This window comes from Enhydra lutris, unplaced genomic scaffold (assembly GCF_002288905.1).
Source record: "Enhydra lutris kenyoni isolate GAN:26980312 unplaced genomic scaffold, ASM228890v2 scaffoldscaffold1, whole genome shotgun sequence".
In the NCBI taxonomy this organism is placed as follows: domain Eukaryota; kingdom Metazoa; phylum Chordata; class Mammalia; order Carnivora; family Mustelidae; genus Enhydra; species Enhydra lutris.
Window position 1 is genome coordinate 14,617,132 of NW_019154085.1, and position 19,394 is coordinate 14,636,525.

At 37.0% G+C, this 19,394-nt stretch overlaps 1 protein-coding gene across 1 annotated transcript in view; it reads right to left on the reverse strand.

Annotated features, from left to right (window-relative positions):
- Positions 1 to 19,394, reverse strand: part of LOC111143721 (islet cell autoantigen 1 like) — a 71,179-nt gene that overhangs the window by 40,474 nt on the left and 11,311 nt on the right. The gene's annotated exons all lie outside the window — the stretch shown is intronic.

Consider the following 19,394-nt stretch of genomic DNA (forward strand, 5'->3'; position numbering starts at 1 on the left):
AGTTTTTTTCAATAATATATATCTAACCAGCGAGTATTTAATCCAGTTGAAAAAGTGAAAGATACTAAATGGAATATTAATGTTAATAACTTTACATAATATTTGGTCTGTATGGTCTAAACTTCTGACACAACTTGCACAAGTAACAGGCAAAAAGATTAATGATGCTTACATTAATTTCAGTTAGGAGACAAAGGTGATAAAACTATTAAAATTCTGTAATAATGATTAGAAATAATTTATTTTATTTAACCGATTTATGGACATCTATTAGTTTCTAATATTTACTTTGTAATAATACTGCAAAATGAACTTATACACACATCTTTACATGTTACTATCATTTCCTTTAAAAAGTCTACTGCTATGTCAGAATACACATTTAATAAATACTCATAGCTATGCAAACACTCAGATACATACTTTTTTATAACTCAAAAGTATCCAATAAATTATTTATTAGTATCCAATAAATAAACAAAAATAAAGATCTTAGGTATAGGGGAGATATGTTAGCAATAAAAGTGGGAGCAGACTGGGTGGCTCAGTCAGAAGAGCATTTGACTCTTGATCCTAGGGTCATAAGTTTGAGTTATTTATAAAAATTATAAAAAAAAAAAAAAGAAAGAAGGAAGGAAATTGCAACCTGTCAACTTGAAAATTAATGTCTAAGTAATTCTTCTTCATATGGTTAACATGGCTGTATAAGGAAATGCAAATGTAAAAAGTATTCCTTAAGGAGATATAAAAAAGGAAATAATAATACTCTTTTTCCCATTTGTTTTTTACTGTTATGTTAGTCACCATACTGTAGATCATTAGTTTTTGATGTAGCATTTCATTGTTCATTGTTTGTGTATAACACCTAGTGCTCCATGCAATCTGAACCCTCCTTAATACCCATCATCAGGCTCACCCATCCCCCAACTCCCCCTTCTAAAACCCTCAGTTTGTTTCTAGGAGTCCATAGTCTCTCATGGTTCGTCTCCCACTCCGATTTCTCCCTTCATTTTTCCCTTCCTTCTTCTAATGTCTTCCATGCTATTCCTTATTTTCAAAAATTTATTTTAAATTTATTTGACAGACAGAGATCACAAGTAGGCAGAGAGGCAAGCAGAGATGGGGGGGTGGGGAGCGGCTCCCCGCTGGGCAGAGAGCCTGATGCGGGGCTCGATCCCAGGACCCTGAGATCACAACCTGAACTGAAGGCAGAGGCTTAACCCACTGAGCTACCCAGGCACCCTATTCCTTATTTTCCACAAATAAGTGAAACCATATGATAACTTACTTTCTCTGTTTGACTTATTTCATCCACTTAGCATAATCTCCTCCAGTCCCATCCATATTGACACAAATTTTGTGTATTCATCTTTTCTGATGGCTGAGTAATATTCCATTGTGTATATCCACATCTTTATCCATTCATCTGCTGAAGGGCATCTTGGTTCTTTCCACAGTTTGGCTGTGAACATTGGGGTGCATATGGCCCTTCTTTTCACTACATCTGTATCAATGGGGAAATACCCAGTAGGGCTGCTATGAACACTGGGGTACACATGCCCCTTTAGATCACTACCTTTCTGTCTTTGAGGTAAATACCTAGTAGTGCAATTGCGGAGTAGTAGGGTAGCTCTATTTTCAACTTTTTGAGGAAACTTCATATAGTTTCCTAGAGTGGCTACACCAGCCTGCATTCCCACCAACAGTGTAGGGAGGGCTCCCCTTTCTCCGCATCCTCACCAGCATCTGTTGTTTCCTGGCTTGTTAATTTTAGCCATTCTGACTGGTGTGAGGTGGTATCTCACTGAGGTTTTGATTTTAATTTCCCTGATGATGAGTGATGTTGAGCATTTTTCATGTGTCTGCTGGCAATTTGGATGTCTTCTTTGCAGAAATGTCTGTTCATGTCTTCTGCCCATTTCTTGATTGGATTATTTATTCTTTGGGTGTTGAGTTTGAGAAGTTCTTTATAGATTTTGGATACTAGCCCTTTATCTGATATGTCATTCCCGAATATCTTCTCCCATTCTGTCAGTTTCCTTTTGGTTTTGTTGTCTATTTCCTTTGCTGTGCAAAAGCTTTTTACCTTGATGAAGTCTCAAGAGTTCATTTTTGTCCTTGCTTCCCTTGCCTTTGGCAGTGTTTCTAAGAAGAAGCTGCAGGCGGCTAAGGTCAAAGAGATTGGTGCCTGTGTTTTCCTCAAGGATTTTGATGGATTCCTTTTTCACATTGAAGTCTTTCATCCATTTGGAGTCCATTTTTATGTGCACTGTAAGGAAATGGCCCAGTTTCACTTTTCTGCATGTGACTGTCCAATTTTTCCAACACCATTTGTTGAAGAGACTGTCTTTTTTCCATTGGACATTCGTTCCTGCTTTGTCGAAGATTAGTTGTCCATGGAATTCAGAGTCTACTTCTGGGCTCTCCATTCTGCTCCACTGATCTATGTGTCTGTTTTTGTGCCAGTACCATACTGTCTCAATGATGACAGCTTTGTAATAGAGTTTGAAGTCCAGAATTGTGATGCCACCAGATTTGGTTTTAATTTTCAACATTCCTCTGGCTATTTGGGGTCTTTTCTGGTTCCATACAAATTTTAGGATTATTTGTTCCATTTCTTTGAAAAAAGTTGATGGTATTTTGACAGGGATTGCATTAAATGTGTAGATTGCTCTAGGTAGCACAGACATTTTCACAATATTTTTTCTTCCAATCCATGAGCATGGAACATTTTTCCATTTCTTAGTGTCTTCCTCCATTTCTTTCATGAGTACTTTATAGTTTTCTGAGTACAGATTCTTTGCCTCTTTGGTTAGATTTATTCTTAGGTATCTTATGGTTTTGGGTGCAATTGTAAATGGGATTGACTCCTTAATTTCTTTCTTCTGTCTTGTTGTTGGTGTATAGAAATGCAACTGATTTCTGTGCGCTGATTTTATGTTCTGACACGTTACTGAATTCCTGTATGAGTTCTACCAGTTTGGGGGTGGATTCTTTGGGTTTTCCACATAAAGTGTCATATCATCTGCAAAGAGTGAGAGTTTGACTTCTTCTTTGCTGATTCAGATTACTTTTTTTTTTTAAAGATTTTTTAATTTATTTATTGGACAGAGATCACAAGTAGGCAGAGAGGCAGGCAGAAAGGAGGGAGCAGGCTTCCCACCGAGCAGAGAGCCTGACGTGGGGCTCGATCCCAGAACCCTGGGATCATGACCTGAGCCGAAGGCAGAGGCTTTAACCCACTGAGCCACCCAGGCGCCCCTGATTCAGATGACCTTTATTTCTTTTTGCTGTCTGACTGCTGAGGCTAGGACTTCTAGTACTATGTTGGATAGCAGTGGTGATGGTGGACATCCCTGCCATGTTCCTGACCTTAGGGGAAAAGCTCTCAGTTCTTCCCCATTGAGGATTATATTCGCCGTGGGTTTTTCATAGAAGGCTTTGATGGTATTAGGTATGTACCCTCTATCCCTGCACATTGAAGAGTTTTGATCAAGAAAGGATGCTGTACTTTGTCAAATGGGTCTTCAGCATCTATTGAGAGTATCATATCGTTCTTGTTCTTTCTTTTATTAATGTGTTGTATCACATGGATTGATTTGTGGATGTTGAACCAACCTTGCAGCTCTGGAATAAATCCCGCTTGGTCGTGGTGAATAATCCTTTTAATGAAATGTTGGATTCTATTGGCTAATATTTTGGTGAGAATTTTTGCATCTGTGTTCATCAAGGATATTGGTTAGTAATTCTCCTTTTTGATGGTGTCTTTGTCTGCTTTTGGGATCATATTAATGCTGGCCTCCTAAAATGAGTTTGGCAGTTTTCCTTCCATTTCTATTTTCTGGAACAGTTTCAGGAGAATAGATATTAATTCTTCTTTAAATGTTTGGTAGAGGGGCGCCTGGGTGGCTCAGTGGGTTAAGTCTCTGCCTTTGGCTCAGGTCATGATCTCAGGGTCCTGGGATCAAGCCCCGCATCGGGCTCTCTGCTCAGCAGGGAGCCTGCTTCCCCCCACCTGCCTGCCTCTCTACTTGTGATCTCTGTCAAATAAATAAATAAAATCTTTAAAAAAAATAAATGTTTGGTAGAATTCCCCTGGGTAGCCATCTGGCCCTGGGTTCTTGTTTGTTGGGAGACTTTTGATTATTGCTTCAATTTCCTTACTGGTTATGGGTCTGTTCAGGTTTTCTATTTCTTCCTGGTTCAATTTTGGTAGTTTATATGTCTCTAGGAATGAAGCCATTTCTTCCAGATTGTCTAATTTGCTGGTGTATATTTGCTTATAATATGTTCTTATAATTGTTTGTATTTCCTTGGTGTGGGCTGGATGCTCTTTAGCCTCCATGTACTTGAGTTCTTTCCAACTTTCCTCTTGTGGTTAAGTTCTAGTTTCAAAGCACTATGGTCCAAAAATATGCAGGGAATGATCCCAATATTTTGGTACCAGTTGAGACCTGATTTGTAACCTAGGATGTGATCTATTCTGGAGAGTGTTCCATGCACACTAGAGAAGAATGTGTATTCTGTTGCTTTGGGATGGTATGTTCTGAATGTATCTGTGAAGTCCATCTGGTCCAGTGCGTCATTTAAAGCCTTTATTTCCTTGTCAATCTTTTGCTTAAATAATCTGTCCATTTCAGTGAGGGGGGTGTTAAAGTCCACTACTATTATTGTATTATTGTTGATATGTCTGATTTTATTATTAATTGGCTTATATAATTAGCTGCTCCCATGTTAGGGACATAGATATCCCATGTTAGGGTAGACCCTTTAAGTATTATATAGTCTTTAGCTTAAAATCTAATTTGTCTGATATAAGGATTGCCACCCCAGCTTTGTTTTGATGTCCATTAGCATGGTAAATGATTTTTCACCCCCTCCCTTTCAACCTGGAGTTATCTTTGGGTCTAAAATGAGTCTCTTGCAGACACTATATCGATGAGTCTTGTTTTTTTTAATCCAATCTGATACTCTATGCCTTTTGATTGGGGCATTTAGCACATTTACATTCAGGGTAACTACTAAAAGATATGAATTTAGTGCCACTGTATTGCCTATAAGGTATTGTTACTGTATATTGTCTCCATTCATTTCTGTTCTGTTACTTTTAGGCTCTCTCTTTGTTTAGAGGATCCCTTTCAATATTTCCTATAGGGTTGGTTTGGTGTTTGCAAATTATTTTTTATTTGTCCGAGAAGCTTTTTATCTCTCCTTTTATTTTCAATGACAGCCTAGCTGGATATAGTTTTTTTGTTTTTTGTTTGTTTGTATTCTTGGTTGCATACTTTTCTCATTCAGTGCTCTGAATATATCATGCCAGTCCTTTCTGCCTTGCCAGGTCTCTGTGGATAGGTCTGCTGCCAATCTAATGTTTCTACCATTGTTGGTTACCGATCTCTTGTTCCGAGCTGCTTTCAGGATATTCTCTTTGTCTCTGAGACTTGTAAGTTGTACTATTAGATGATGGGGTGTTGACTTATTTTTATTGTGCCTCCTGGATTTTGATGCCTATATCCTTCCCCAAATTAGGGAAGTTCTCTGTTATAATCTGCTCCAATATACCTTCTGCCCCTCTCTCTCTTTCCTCCTCTTCTGGGATCCCATTTATTCTAATATTGTTTCATCTTATGGTATCACTTATCTCTTGAATTCTCTCCTCATGACCCAGTAGTTGTTTATCTTTTTCTCAGCTTCTTTATTCTCCATCATTTGGTCTTCTATATCACTAATTCTCTCTTCTGCCTCATTTATCCTAGCAGTTACAGCCTCCATTTTCAATTACACCTCATTAATAGCCTTTTTAATTTCGATTTGGTTAGATTTTAGTTCTTTTGTTTCTCCAGGAAGGGATTCTCTAGTGTCATCTATGCTTTTTTTTCAAGCCCAGCTAATGTCTTTGTAATAGTCATTTTTAACTCTAGTTCTGACATCTTACTAATGTCCATATTGATTAGGTCCCTGGCAGTTGGCACTGCCTCTTTTGCTTTGAGGTGAGTTTTGCTGTTTTGTCATTTTGTCCAGAGAAGAATAGATGAATGAGAGAACAAATGCTAGAAGGGTAACAACAACCCCAGAAAAATATACACTAAACAAATCAGAAAAGACTTGAAACTGGGGGGAAAGTAAGTGGGGGGGTGGAAGAAGAAGAAAATGATCAGGCTGGTGAATAGAACAGAGCCACACACTAGATTCTGGGTGTATTTTGGGCTGTTAGAAGAAACTTCCTCCCAAAATTTTAAAGAAAGAAAAATTTATATATATACAAAAATAAGGGTAAATACAATGAAGGGATGGAATACGATTGTAAAGATGAAAATTTTAAAAGATTTTTAAAAAGGAATTGATAAAATTTTGGTTGAAAAAAGAAAATAAATAAAATTTTTTAAAAAGCGGAGAATGTGATCAGGTGGGAGACTAGAACAAAGCATATACTTTGGTTCAGGTTCAGGCTATCTTTTGGTCTGTTAGAAGAAACTGTACCCCCAAAATTTTAAATAAATAAATAAATGTGTGTGTGTGTGTGTGTGTGTGTGTGTGTGTGTATAAATAAGGTTAAATATAATGAAGGGATAGACTATGACTGTAAAAATGAAAACTTAAAAAGATTTTTTAAAAGGATTTGAAAAGATGTTGGTTGAAAAGGAAAAAAAAAACATTCAAAAAATAGAAAAAGAAAAAATAAAGAAATTTTTAACAATTAACTTGAAAGACTAAAGAATCATGGGGGAAAAGTCATGAATTCTATGTGCTGTATTCCCCTAGCGCTGGAGTTTTGCAGTTCTCATTGATGGATAAACTTGGTCTTGGCTGGATGTTCTTGCTTATCTTCAGGGAGAGGGGCCTGTTGCTTTGATTCTTAAATGTCTTTGCTGGAGGTGGAACTACACTGCCCTTGCCAGGGGCCAGGCTAAGTAATCTGGTTTGATCTTGGTAGCTAAGTAGTCTAGGTTTGCTCTTGGTACATTTTGTTCCCTGAAAGCTTTCTATACAGCTTTGGATGATGAGAATGAAAATGGCGGCCTCCTAATTTCTGGCCCCAGAGGAGCTGAGAACTTGGGGTCTGCCTCCTCAGTGCACCCTCAGAGAAAAGCAGTCAATCACTCCTGTCTTCTTGCTCTGGTTACACTCCATGCTCACCCAGCCTGTGACCAAGCATTCCTTCTTTTCTTTAAAGAATTTTTTTTTTATTTATTTGACAGAGCTCACAAGTATGCAGAGAGGCAGGTGGGGTGAGGGGGAAGCAGGCTCCCCGCCAAGCAGAGAACTGGATGCAGGGCTCAATTCCAGGACCCGGGATCACGACCTGAGCCAAAGGCAAAGGCTTACCCCACTGAGCCACTCAGGTGCCCCTGACCAAGGATTTCTATCTCTGGCACACAACCCCATTTGGCATCTCCAAACTCAGCAGATTTCTGTGGCATGCTCCTGCGCCACTCCTACCAGGGGAGGAAGGGAAGTCTACCTGGATCTGCCACTTGTTGGGTCCCTGCTCAAAGAGTAGTGGTCCAATTGTGTCATGGATCTGATTATGGCATCCCCGAGCTGAGACAGGTGGTCAGTTTCTAGACATTCTCTGAATACTCTGCTTTGGATATCCTCCTGGATTCCTGGCAGTTCAGGTCAGTTACCATTTAAATGCAGAACCTCTCATATGTGATGCTGGATAATATGGCTGGACATAAGTTGAGACAGAAAATAGAAAGAGAATTTAATCTTGGTAAAGAATCAAATTGGATTTGATACAATCATTATACCGTTCCAACACATGAAGAATCTTGAGGGAAAACCTGCAGTTCATCTTTCCTGTCCAATTTCTGTCTGCTTTTGGTTGCTCTTGACTGCTTCCAATTAGTTCCTCCCAGACTATTATTAGCATGAGGGTCGGTCCAATTGTATGACAACCTGCTGATTTCTTCTACTAAGCTGAATGCAAGTTTAGGCCAAATCGATTAAGAGAACAAAATTCCAGGGAGTATTAAAAGAGAACATCTCTTCCCTGCTTCTACTTCAATGCTGACAGAGCTCAAATAGTATATTCCTTGCCTCTTTCCACTCCCTCACTATATCCTTCATGGAGAAGAAAATGTAATTTACCAGACTAGACTTGAGAGAAATAAACTTAGCCCTCCCTTTTCTCTCTGTAAAGAAGCTATCCTGACTGCAGAGAGCACACATTTCCTGGCAAGGGGAGGATAGTGGCAGGGGGGTAAATCTGCAACAGATGAGATTTGCACATTTGTGGTTTTTGACTAAGGGAACTGCTGAAACTGCTTGCCACTGGAGGTAGGTTGAACAGAAAGCAAAATCTTATAGGCTTGAGATATCAAGTTCAAGGCTGATGAACTACAGAAATTTAGGAAGGATATCCTAGAAGAGAGGGAGCGAAAGAGATGATCCCTAAAATCTGTATACAAAGTCCTCCCAAGACCTGTGCTGATTACTAAACTAATCATGAAGTGAGGGAAGGGACTCCAAGGATGCTGGCAGAAAAAACAAACAAACAAACAAACAAAAAACAGCTGGAAACTAAAGTAATTAAATAAAGATTCAAGCTACTACCACTATAGAGGAGAAAGTTTGGAGCTTGAGTTCAGCCTAGTTATCTGCCTTCTAGAAAAAAAACTATTCTTCAGAAAAGCAAAACAGAATCCAGAGTCTCTAAAACTCATCATTTAAAATGCCAAGTAACCGGGGCACCTGGGTGGTTCAGTGGGTTAAACCTCTGACTTTGGCTCAGGGTCCTGGGATTGAGCCCCACATCGGGCTCTCTGCTCAGCAGGGAGTCGGCTTCCTCCTTTCTCTCTGTCTGCCTCTCTGCCTACTTGTGATCTCTCTCTGCCAAATAAATAAATAAAAAATTGGGGCGCCTGGGTGGCTCAGTGGGTTAAAGCCTCTGCCTTCGGCTCAGGTCATGATCTCAGGGTCCTGGGATTGAGCCCCACATTGGGCTCTCTGCTCAGTAGGGAGCCTGCTTCCCCCTCTCTCTCTGCCTGCCTCTCTGCCTACTTGTGATCTCTGTCTGTCAAATAAATAAATAAATAAATAAATCTTTTTAAATAAATAAATAAGATCTTTACATATAAATAAATAAATAAATAAGATCTTAAAATATAAATAAATAAATAAAATGCCAAGTAACCAATCAAAAACCACTAGACACGCAAAGAACTATAAAAATGTGACCCATACTGAGGGGGAATAAAGCAGCCAAAAAAACAAATTCCAAAAACTTCCTGGATATTACATTAATCACACAAATACTTTAAAGCAGCTATAATAAATATGTACAAAGACAATGTAGGACATGTACACAATAAATAGAAAAAAGTCAGAGTCTCTAGTGGCAAACTTCAATAACTACAGTTAAAAACTCATTGGATAGGCGTAAGAACAAACCAAAGATGGAAGATAAGAAGTGAAGTTAAAGATGAATAAAAAATTGGGGCGCCTGGGTGAATCAGTGGGTTGGGCCTCTGCCTTCGGCTTGGGTCATGGTCTCAGGGTCCTGGGATCGAGCCCTGCATCGGGTTCTCTGCTCAGCAGGGAGCCTGCTTCCCTCTCTCTCTGCCTGCCTCTCTGCCTACTTGTGATCTCTCTCTGTCAAATAAATAAATAATCTTAAAAAAAAAAGATGAATAAAAAATCTGAGAAATGGAGAGGAGGAAAAAAAAAGACCCAGAAGGAGAGGAGAGATCATATGGGGAATGGGGGGAAAAAATAAAACATGCTAGATTTTGTAAATAACTTTAACTTATAGGTCAATAAATACAAGGAAAAACTACAAATAGGCATATCATAAATAGGCATATCATAAATAAACTGCTTAAATCCAAAGATAAAGAGAAAAATCTATCTGAAAAGCAGAGCAAAATGGCATATTATGTACAGGGCAAGAAAAATGCAAATTACAGGCAGTTTCTCAATGAAAACAACAAAAACCAGACTACAATGGAGGAATATATTTAGGGTACTGAATGAAAGAAAAAAAACTATCAGCCCATAATCTGTATCTATCAAAACTATCCTTTAAAAATGAAAGCAAAATACATTTTCAGATAAAGAACTGAGAGAATTCATGGCTGGGGGACTTTCAGAAATGTTAACAATTTCTTCAGGCTGAATGAAAATTACGACCGTAATTTGGATCCACAGGAAATAATAAAGATAACTGGAATTAGTAAGTTTTGGGATAAATATGAGCTTTTCCTTTCTTAATTTCTTTAAAAGTTTGGGCACCTGAGTGTTTCAGTTGGTTAAGCAGCTGCCTTCAGTTCAGGTCGTGATCTTAGGGTCCTGGGATCAAGCCCCACCTTGGACTCCCTGCTCAACAGGGAGTCTGCTTCTCACTCTGCCCTTCCCAATCCCCTTGTGCTCTCTCTGCAAAATAAATAAAATCTTTTTTAAAAATTTCTTTTAAAGTCATAGTTCAACATATGCAGACAAAAATAAAATAGCTCAATTGTCAACATTCTGCCATTTTAAAAGTAGATTTTTAATTTCTTTAAGGATTTATTCATCTTAGAGAGAGCAAGAGTGAAAGGCGCTGAGGGAGAAGGAGAGAGAATCCCAAGCAGATCCCATACTGAGCGCATAATGGGGGGGGAATCTCAATCCCAGGACCCCGAGATTATGACCTGAGCCGAGATCAAGGACACTTAACCGACTACACCACCCAGGTACCCCAATAATCTGCCATATTTATATCATTCATACTTTCACCTAAGCCTACCACCTCATTCTATCATCATCATCAATAATACGTGGCTCTTTTTGGTAATATTTACATACATTGATGTGTATAATTTGGGGCTGTATACTTTTGACAAATGGATATTATGGTATAGAATATTTCTAATGCCCCAGAAAATTCCCCTGTATCCTTTTTCAGGCAATGCCTAGCCTATAAGAAATAATAACAGTTTTTTTTTTTTTTAACCTCAGTTTCTCCTTCTCTAGTTAGGGCATTTTTTTAAATTGCTGAATAGTAATCCATTGTGTGAATGTAACAACAGGTCTTCATTTTTTACTACTGTAAGTAAAGCTGCTATGAACATGGCTATACAAGTCTACTTGTGGACAAATGTTTTTGTTTTTTTTTCCCTTTGGATAAAGACATAGAAAAGGATTCTGTCAAAGAATTGGCATATATTTAACTTTGTAAGAAATTGCCTTCTTACATTCCCATTAGCAAGGTGTGAGAGTCCCAGATGTTTCACATCCTCATTCACATTTAATGTTAGCAGTCTTACTAGTTTTATCCATTCTAGTCTAGTAGAGTCTAATCTAGTAGAGGTATTTCCTTATGGTTTTAATGTGAATTTTACTGATGACTGAGGATGATGAGTACTTTTTCACGTGTTAACTAGCCATTTGTATATACTCCATGTCAAGTGTTTCTCTTTTGCCCATTTTTGAATTATCTTTTTTACTATTAAAAAAAGCTCTGGAATTTAGACCAGAGTGGCACTGAACCTACAGATGTATTTGTGGAGGACTGGCATGTTAACAATACTGTCTTTCATGCAAAATGATTATATGCATTTCCATTTATTTAGGTCTTCTTCTCCTTTAATTTCACTCAGCAGTGCTCTGGAGATTTTAATACAGAGACAGTGCACATCTTTTGTTTAATCCTAAGTATTTTGTGTTTATGCTGTATATTCTACTATATATTTTACTACACAAAATTCCATACTTTTGTTCCTCAATGTTCTCATAATTTGAAATGTTGGAGTCTCTGAGGGGACCCAATAAATGGCATCCCTTTTCTCTGCATTACATCTAAACAAGTTAAGAAACAAATACTGTAAGGTGTAGTTGCTGAAGGCCTAAATCCCATTTTTTGTTACTGACAATGGCAAAGTTTGTGGACATAGCTGAGTGTGAGAGCTAAATGGTCATCCTCACCAAGCATCAGAACTAAATAACTTGTCAACCAGTAAGAGATACCTGGATTAGGGCAGGTTTCCCCATATGGGAAGAGGAAGAAGGATGGCTAACCATTATTTCTTATTTTTATACTTTCCTTCTTTGGTCTTGAAAAGGTCCCTGCTTTAGTAGTTCTTCTAGTGAATCCTGTGGTAAAAAATGCTTGGTCTTGATATCTATGAAACTCTATTTTGCCTTCATTCGTGTTTCCTTTTTTTTCAAGACAGATTTTTTTTTGAGAGAGAATGCGCACAGGAAAAGAGGCAGATGGTGAGGGACAGAATCCTCAAACAGACTACCCTTTGAGCTCGAAGCCTGAGGTAGGGCTGGATCCTAGGACACCAAGATCATGACCCAAAAGAAAACCAAGTGTCTGGGCACTTAACCAACTGAGCCACCCAGGTGCCCACATTCATGTTTCTTGCATATAAAAATCTAGACTCACAGGGGTGCCTGGTTGGCTCAGTGGGTTAAGGCTCTGTCTTCAGCTCAGGTCATGATCTCAGGGTTTGGGATCAAGCCCCATTTCAGGCTCTCTGCTCAGTGGGGAGCCTGCTTCCCCCTCTCTCTCTGCCTGCCTCTCTGCCTACTTGTGATCTCTCTTGCAAATAAATAAAATCTTTTTAAAAAATCTAGACTAACAATTTCCTGTATTTTTCTTTTTTTTTAAGCTATTATTGACCCATGCAAGACTCATTTTCTTGTTTGTTCATTTACTTGTATATTGATTCTTTAACTTCTTCCTCATTTCCGTTTCTCCTTACAATCATTCTAATGTGCTTGAATGTGTACTTTTTAATTTGAATGAAGTCTTATAAAATGAGTTATGTACACATTCTAATATATAAAAATGATACAGTGTTGCAGATTTTATTTCTGACCTTTTGGGTGTTTTTCACTCAGCCCTTTGTTTTTAGGTTCTACATATGTTGCTATGTATGCATCTGTTCTGTTGTTTCCATTACGTAACATTCTTTATTGTTTAATTCTTTGAGGATAGAATCCTCATGTCTTAGTGCATCTATTGCAGTCAATGAGAAGTCTGTTTTTCTGTACTGTTTTTTGGGTAAATTCCTCAGTACAATCTTTCAATTCAAGAATTCTCTTTTCTGTTTTGTCTAGAGTTCATCCCAGCCTTTAAGATTTGTTTTTTAATATCCAGTGACTATTTCTCTCTTCTGTAATTTTCAAGATTTCTAATTTGTTCCTCATATTCCTCTTCTTGTCCTTTATAACGGTTACCATCCTATAATTTTTCACTTTGGCACCCTAAATATATAGAATTCTAAGACTCTTCTACAAAATCATTTTTACCTGGAATGAATTCATGTTCCAAATGTTGATTTTGTTGAATTTTATAGGCTCATTTTGAGTACAGAATCTTTAATTTTTTCCTTCTTCCCTCTATGGTTATTTTATTTCTCCTTACTAGTGGCTATTCAGTTGTTTTTCATTCACCTTCAGGGTTCCTACTTCCACAGAATCTTATACTGTTGTTTTAGGGCCCCTGTTATAGTGATATCTGAAATACCATTGATCTAATCAGGTTTGAAGGAATGGTGTATGGGAAACACTTAATTTCTACCAACCTGCAGAAACTGACCTCCTAGATACCAGAGACTATTTCTATATTGATAGCTCAGTACATCTGTTTCAGCCCCATTTGCTACTTTATTTTTCCACTTTGTTTGGTTTATGCTTATCTTATTATCTAGGCAAGATACATCTTTTTGGGTTTGCTTCTAAATTTCTTTTCTAATTACCGTGAGTTGAGAGCAAATGTTACTATGCCGTCTTAACTGGAAATCTCCTTTATTTCCAGTAAGAGTACAATTTTTTTTACTTGAACACAGTCACCATATAGAACATTTTATTCCGTTTTGCACCATATAATATTTAAATGTTTTAGCTATTTCTTGGATTTGGAGTATAAATCTTAAAATAGAACAAATCAATATTCTCTTTAGAGGTAGTTCTATACTCACTTTAACATCTCATTACTGTGACATCACTAAAAAGGAAGCAAAACAGACTGATGCTAATATGCAGACTGATGAAAGTACTAAAATCCCTTGAGAAAAATAATCTGTAAAGACTTTTGACTAAATATAACATAATCGCTTGATGCAATTAAGAAAATACATTAGACAAGTTTGCTGTTTAATATTAATGTAGTACTCCTGATTACTCTGGCTCCCAAGCCATAACTTTTATTACAAACACAATCAGCATTTCCTCAAAGAATCAGAGTTTGTTAATGATTTCAACTAATGATATGAAACAGTCCAAAATGTCAACTAATTTTTTTCTCTACAGTGGGATAAAGAGTGAAAATTTTCTGTAGTTTCCAAATTTACTACAATTAACATGTAAAACTAGCTTTTGTGTAACTATTATTATTTTGAAAAATGTTTACTTGATTATCAAGCCCATTTATATCTTTTTGGCTTTGTCTTTTTTGCTTTTATTTGTCATTATTATTAGGTAGTACTAGCAAGCCCTTATCCAAAGGTGAGAGTCATTCCATTCATTCATTGTTAAAGTACACATTAAGTAGTTATAATTTTATACAATTTTACTTATGAATTAGTAAGTGTATAAAAGAAGTCTGAGGGTGCCTGGGTGGCTCAGTGAGTTAAGCCTCTGCCTTCTGCCCAGGTCATGATCTCAGGATCCTGGGATCCAGCACTGCATTGGGCTCTCCGCTCAGCAGGGAGCCTGCTTTCCCCCACCCCTCTGCCTTCTGCCTGCCTCTCTGCCTACTTGTGATTTCTCTGTCAAATAAATAAATAATCTTAAAAAAAAAAGAAGTCTGAGAAGGTAAAAGTTATTACAAAGACTATGTATTAATATCACTTATACATTATTTACAAGGGAACTCCTATTCCCTTCTCTTGCCAACAATCTCACACCTACTAATAATAGAAAGAAGATTAGAATTCAGGTGTTCTAGGTCCACAAGTGAAATATTGAAGAAACACATTGATCTTAACAGCATGAGACAAGGAAATGTCATTTCAAAAACAGGCTGAAGAAGGAAAATGTAGGTAGGTGATAGATTGTAGAGGTCTCTATATTTCATTTAATAGGTAATGTGGGCCAATAAACGTTTTTGAGCAGCAGAAAGTTAGATAGTTCATAACAATCTTTCCACATTCCAGACATAATCTAGTAAGAATCAGGACCAAGGATATCACCATAAGAACAGATGTGAAGGAAGAATCTACAGAATTTGGTTAGTAATGACTTAACAGTTTTGCCCCTGAAAAATAAGGAGGTTTAGAAGAAATGGGAACATTATGCATCTGATGTGTGAAATTCTGAGTTTGAAATGGTAAGTGGCATCTGAGTTCACAGAAATATCTAAAAGCAATTGCAACTGTAGTGATAAAGATTATTTCAAGCTTGGGTCTCTAGTCAGACTGCCTAGGTTTGAACCTAGTAACTCTACTACGTCTAGCTGTGGGACCTTGTGTGAGTTACATTAATTTCTCTGACCTTTATTTTCTCATCAGTAAAACAGGAATAATGAAGTAAATAGATTGGTATAAGAATTAAATGTGAAAATACATGTAAACTACTTAAAACAGATATTGTTGGTATTTAAGAAGCATTATTTTATACTTTCTCATTTTAAATTTTATTGGTGCTCAGATTAGAAATGGTGATTTGGGGGACACGGGGGTGGGTCAGTTGGTTAAGTGTCTGATTCTTAATTTTGGCTTAGGTCATGATCTCAGGGTTGTGAGACTGAGCCCCATGGCAGAGTCTGCACCGGACATGGAGCCTGCTTAAGATTCTCTCTCCCTCTCAGATAAACCACAAGACTCTTAATCTCAGGAAACAAACTGAGGGTTGCTGGAGGGGAGGGAGTGGGAAGGATGGGGTGGCTGGATGATAGACATTGGGGAGGGTGTGTGCTGTGAACTGTGTAAGACTGATGATTCACAGACCTGTATCCCCGAAACAAATAGTACATTATATATTAATAAAAAAATTTTAAAAAGATTCTCTCTCTCCCTCTCCCTCTGCCCCTTCCCCACCAAAAAAAAAAAAAAAAAAAAAAAAAAGAAAAAGAAAAAGAAAAAAAATGGTGATTTGGGAGTTAGCTAAAAAAAGACAAACAATGAGAACTGATGAGACCTTCAAAAAAGAAAGCAGAAAGGAGGTAAAATTTAGAGAGGGTTCGAGGAAGGTGAATCAAATTCGGACCAGGTTCTTGGTATTGTTCTATGGATTCACTATGATATGAATGATACAGGTTAATGAGAAATGTGTTCTTTATATAATAGATATTTAAATCACATAACTAAAAGAAATTAAAAAGACCTTCAGAGGTTATCTAGTTTAGCTATTTTGGTTCAAAAGGGATGGAGACGTCTATAAAATGAGAGAATAATAGAAGGCTTATAAAAACCTTTTCACAACTAAGAGTACAGAACAATTACATACAGAAAACACATTCTATACAGAGTCAGAGTGAAAAGCTGACATTAATTCTTTCACTCAGCAGTGCTGTAAAGGGATTAGAGTATTGTTTATACTCATTTGTTACAAAATCATTCACCAGTACATTAGCAATAGACTGTATGTGCTTATTAAAATTTTCATTAATAAGGTGACTGATCAATATGAACTTGGTAACATTAGACCATTTTTGACCTACAAAATGAGAAATTTCAGATGGTTCAACCTAATAAAAAGATCTCAAGTTTACCAATATAATCTAACTCATCTCTGAAGAATGTGCTTTGTGCACAAATGATCTGCTTAACCAAGAACACATCTCAACTCAAGTCAGGGATAGGCTGACTGGAAAACTGGTCTGCAGAGAAAAATTAGTTCTGAGATGCTTTTTTGCTACAACAGCAGAGATAAGTAGGTCCACCAGATTGCATGGTCCACAAAGCTGTACTTACCGACTATATGGCCTTTTACAAAAAAAAAAAAAAAAGTTTACAAACCCCTGACCTAGACCATGATTATCAAAATTATAAGGAATCATAAGTCTCTTTAAGCTTTACTGTTTGTAATAAGACAATGTCTATCTTTGTTCATATGCATGTATGTATATGTATACACACATATGTGTACACATACGTTATATATATGTTTATATATATATATATATATATATATATAATATAATTTTTAAAGATACTACCTGACTAATCTTTCATCAACTGTCCATTAATTTGGGAATTGTTTTTAGTTTTGGCCAATGAGTAGATTAAGTTTATTTGCCCCCTTTCATGGATGGAGATAAACTGAAGCCCATTAAAATTATTAGGGACTACAGGGACCTTGGGTGGCTCAGTTGATTAAGCAACTGCCTTCGAATCAGGTCATGACCCTGGAGTCCTGGGATCAAGTCCCACATCAGTCTCTGTGCTTGGTGGGGAATCTGCTTCTCCCTCTGACCCCCCCCCCCCCCCCATCATGATCTCTCTCTCTCTCTCTCATTCTCTATCAAATAAATAAAAATCTTTTTTTAAAAAAGATTATTAAGGACTACAGATATGAAAGACTATCAAGTCACAGATTGAGAATCTGCCCTGAAACTGCCCTAAAGAATATATTCTATATAAAGCATCAGCTTCAATATTTGACTAGAATTGCATAAAAGTTATAAACATGAATCTTTTCAAATTAACTATTGTTTAGCCAAACATAGTTTGGTTACTGAGATACCAGAAGCATTACAGGACTAGAGTAATTGAAATTAATAAATACAAAAGGGACACCTGGGTGACTTAGTCAGTTAAGCGTCTTCCTTTGGCTCAGGTCATGATTTACTGGTCCTGGGCTCAAGCCCTACTTTGGTCTGTCAAGCTCCCTGCTCAGTGGGGAGTCTGCTTCTCCCTCGCCTCCTGCTCTCCCTCAATCCCCACATATGATCTCTTTCTCAAATAAATAAAATCTTTTTAAAAATAAGATTAGTAAATACAATGGACACTAGAATTAGTGTAGAACTAAATTAGCTGAAATTTCTAAGCAGTCTCCTATGGAAGTCACTTTCGTATGTATATTAAATGCTGGCTTTATTCTAGGTCCTACAACTTGGCACTCCAATCATAACATCAATAAGGCACTGATCTGAGAAAATTCAGTTAAAATAAATATAGAGCTGTGTTTATCTAAAATAGAAGGCAATACTTACCATTAAATCATAGACACAGAGATCCTGTACTAAGCAGGTAGGTTGCCCACAGAGAGGTTATCATCTTGACCAAATATTCTTATTTAAATACATTTTTGTTTTGTTCTGTTTCAAGATTTTATTTATTTATTTGATCAAGAGCGACACAGCAAAAGAGGGAACACAAGCAGGGGAGTGAAAGAGGGAGAAGCAGGCTTCCCCCTCAGCAGGGAGCCCAATGAGGGGCTTGATCCCAGGACCCTGGGTTCACGACACAACCTGAGCTAAAGGCAGACACTTACCAAATGAGCCACCCAGGCACCCCGTAACCAAATATTCTTATAAAATGACTAGAGCTTAATAATTTTAAAAAAGATTTTTATTTATTTATTGAGAGAAAGAGAGAGGGAGAACACAGAGAGAGAGGGAAAAGCAGACCCTTGCTGACCAGGGGGCCCAATGTGGGACTTTTCTCAGGACTCTGAGATCATGAGCTGAGCTGAAGGCAGATGCTCAACCGACTGAGTCACCTAGGTGCCCCTTTAATCTAGATTTTTTAAAAGATTACATTTATTTGAGCTTAATCATTTTTCTAAAAGAATTCAAAATTATACAAAAGGTAAAGTCTTAGGGGAGGCTTATGATACCTATATCTAGATGTTTCTGATAATCTTAGTATTACTACATACTAAAATAATAATTACACTTGTAGAACTCTTGACAATTTTTTAAATTGTCACACATTTCATCACCTTTGATCCTTAAAATAACTCCAAAAGCTAAAAATGTTAGATTTCATTATTCCAGTTTTATAGAGATCACTGAGGCTCTGTGAAATTGAGGGAAATTTCTCAAAAGAACATCTTGATACTTAACACATATCCAGGTCTTCTGACTCCACAAGCAGAGTTCTTTTCCTTTGGGAAAAATGTGATTCAAGATGTCTCCTACCTTATAGTGAGTTAAGTGAAATATACAATATTTAGTTCCTAATTTTCAGGTAAACCACTTTGAAAAACCCATAGGTTTTCAAGAACTAGCTGGCACATAAAAGTTGGTGTTGCTTATAAGAATGAAAACAAGAGAGAAATATATTAACAAAATCAAGTTCTGATTGCAAACTACATTTGAATTTCTAGTTACAATAAAATTTATTTTTATAGAAATAGTCTATAATTTCTGTAGTCAGTGTAATTTTAGTCTGTAAAGAAGTTTAAAAAAAAAAAAACAGATCAGAGCTCATTTTTTCCAAAAGTAATGCTTCAAGATAATTATCTACTTATCAGACTTTCTGCTTAAGAATTTACTATAGAAATATAACTTATTT